Source organism: Mustela erminea, chromosome 8 (assembly GCF_009829155.1).
Source record: "Mustela erminea isolate mMusErm1 chromosome 8, mMusErm1.Pri, whole genome shotgun sequence".
NCBI lineage: Eukaryota > Metazoa > Chordata > Mammalia > Carnivora > Mustelidae > Mustela > Mustela erminea.
This window is the reverse complement of record NC_045621.1, coordinates 36,568,690-36,571,622: the sequence shown is the minus strand read 5'-3', so window position 1 is coordinate 36,571,622 and position 2,933 is coordinate 36,568,690. Positions and strand designations below refer to the sequence as shown.

The 2,933-nt window shown below is 43.2% G+C and overlaps 1 pseudogene; it reads left to right on the top strand.

The window, feature by feature from the left end:
* The first annotated feature begins 572 nt into the window (after nt 1-572).
* LOC116596908 lies at nt 573-1,820 on the top strand (annotated as a pseudogene).
* The last annotated feature ends 1,113 nt before the right edge of the window (nt 1,821-2,933 follow it).

Here is a 2,933-nt window from a genome sequence, read left to right as displayed (position 1 = left end):
CTTATTCACATTTTCTTAACCTACAACCCAACATTCCATAAGATAAAAATGACATTTGTTTGATCTGTTTTGGCTATTCTTGGAGAGCTGATTATTTCAGTGTGGTCCAGAAATTGAATTCAGAAGTCATAGTGGGCTCACCCTAAACGAGGTCCTGGAATGGATTTTTTTTTCTAACCCAGAGAGATAATGAATTAATGTGCAAAATAACTGGTTGGTGTATTTTTCCCCAATAACATTCTGAAAAAATCATTTTAAATGTGAAAAGTAAATAAGACTAATTTGGGAGGCTAAGCATGCCAGTATGTCTCAGAATATTCTTAGAGGAGCAATGAGGAGGAAGACATACCCTTTCAGATATCAAAATATATTTGAAAGATACATCAAATAAGATTGTAGAGACAAATAAAACCATATAGAAAGTCTTAAAATCCATTTAAAATTTTATGTAAATTTTAAATATGTCAACATATGTTAACTAAAAAAATGATATTGATATTAAAAATAAATGTGGAAGCCTGGGACCGGGATCCAGCCTCTCCCCTACCTGAACACCATCCCTGGCTCCACCAAGGCCCTTATCCCCCAACCCCACCTCACTACCACCATGGTGGACCCTAAAGACACCGACCTTCCTGGCATTGCCAGGAACGAGCCAGATGTTTATGAAACCAGTGACTGCCTGAGAATGATCAAGTCGAGTTTGATGCGGAGCTGGAGGAGCTGAGGAGCACAAGTGTGGAGCACATCATTGTCAATCCCAATGCCGCCTATGACAAATTCAAAGACAAGAGAGTGGGGACAAAGGGACTGGATTTCTCAGATCATACTGGAAAAAACAAGAGAACAGGATATGAATCTGGAGAATATGAGAATATGTCTGGGGCGGGCTTGGGAGTGAAGGAGAAACCCCAACAAAAGTACCAGCAACTATTGCATGAGGTCCAAGAGCTGACAACTGAAGTTAAGAAAATCAAGACAACGCTGAAGGAGTCCACCACTGAAGAGAAACTGAACCCAGTGATGTTGGCAAAACTGCTGGCCACCCTGAAGCAGCAGCTGTTGCTTCCCACCTGGAGAAGCTGCTGGGACCAGATGCAGCCATCGACCTTACTGACCCTGATGGAGCTCTGGCTAAGTGCTTGTGCTGCAGCTGGAAACCATCAAAAACAGCAAAAGAACCAGTTCAAGGTGAAAGACCACAGTGGGACTCCTGTAGATAGTAGCCTCGTCACTTACGAACTACATTCTCAGCCTGAACAGGACAAGTTGTCTCAAGCTGCTGAAGTTGCAGAACTTGAGAAGTGCCTGACAGAGCTGGAAGCAACTGTATGCTGTGATCAGGATGCTCAGAATCCCCTTTCAGCAGGTGTTCAGGGAGCCTGTCTCATGGAGACTGTAGAACTATTGCAAGTAAAGGTGAACAAGTGGAGGCTCGGCTGCAGAGTGTCCTGGGAAAGAGGAATGAGATTGCCAAGCATAAAGCTTCTGTAGAAGATGCAGATGCACAAAACAAGGTGCACCAGCTATATAGCACTGTACAGGGCTGGAGCCCCATTTCCTACCCCCTTCCTGGGCTGGTGCAGAGACTTGTCACCACCAAGCAGCTGCATGAGCAAGCCATGCAGTTTGGTCACCTCCTGACTCACTTGGATACCACACAGCAGATGATTGCTAGCTCTCTCAAGGACACCACCACCCTCCTGACCCAGGTGCAGACAACTGTGCATGAGAACCTGTCCACGGTTGAGGGGAATTTTGCCAACATTGACAAACAGATGAAGAAACTGGGAAAGTGAGCACCTTTAGGAGATAGAGAACGAGGGTAATCCCTACGCCTCTGAACTCTATTAACGGCTTACATAGGGTTTCCCCTTAATTATAACTCTTGCATCCCCATACCATTTGACATTGGGGGCAAGGGGGTTCTTCTTCCATGTGGAGTTTATACCCCTCCTCTAAGGAATACTGAGTGGCACCTGGGGGACATTAGATGGTGGTCTCCCCTCAGGCCCCAGGGATGTGGGCCCTGCCACATGCCAGCTCCTGTCCAGTACTGCTTTGCCTGGGACAGGGCAGGATTGGGTCCTGTCCTCCAGCGCAGCTCCCGTGGCTGACTACAATTCTGTATAGCTCTTTCTGACCATTAAATGCTGTTGTACTCTGAAAATAAATAAGTAAATAAAAATAATAATAAAATAATAAAATAAAATAAAAGTAAAAGGATAATTTGTTGGGGCACCTGGGTGGGTCATTTGGTTAAGTGTCTCCCTTTGGCTCAGGTCATGATCTCAGGGTCCTGGGATTGAGCCCCATGTTGGGCCCCCTACTCAACAGGGAGTCAGCTTCTCCCTTTGCCTCTGCCTTTCCATCCTGCTCTCTGAGGCTTAAGAGTCAGACAAAAGCTGAGCTCTCAAAAGGAATTATGGAAGCCTGAAGACAATGGAATATCTGTCATAGTGATAATAGGGGTCGTAACTAGGAAGACACATGAAGGAAGCTTCTAGGTTGCTGGCAATGTTCTTTACCCTAGCTCAGGTGGTGTACGCATGAATATGTGCATTTTGTAAAAAATTCCTCTGGCTGCACATTTGTGAGTTGCATATTTTTCTAAGTATTGTTTCAATAAAAAACTTTATCAAAAATCTCAGAAAAAATATGTAAATCAGTATTTAGAGACATGGAACGATGCCCACACCAGCTTTTCAAGTTCTACTTAGAAATAACATGTAACCTATAATCCTACTTATAATTCTTAAAATTACATACATTTGTAGTTTTTATAGAAATATAAATGCATGAAGAAATGCATGGTCATCAAAATGGTGAATGAATATTATCTCTGAGTGGTAGACATAGCAGTCAGTTTTGCTTTCTTCATATTTTTTTCTGTACTATTTGAATTACCTTTTAAAATAAGCATGATCTCCTTT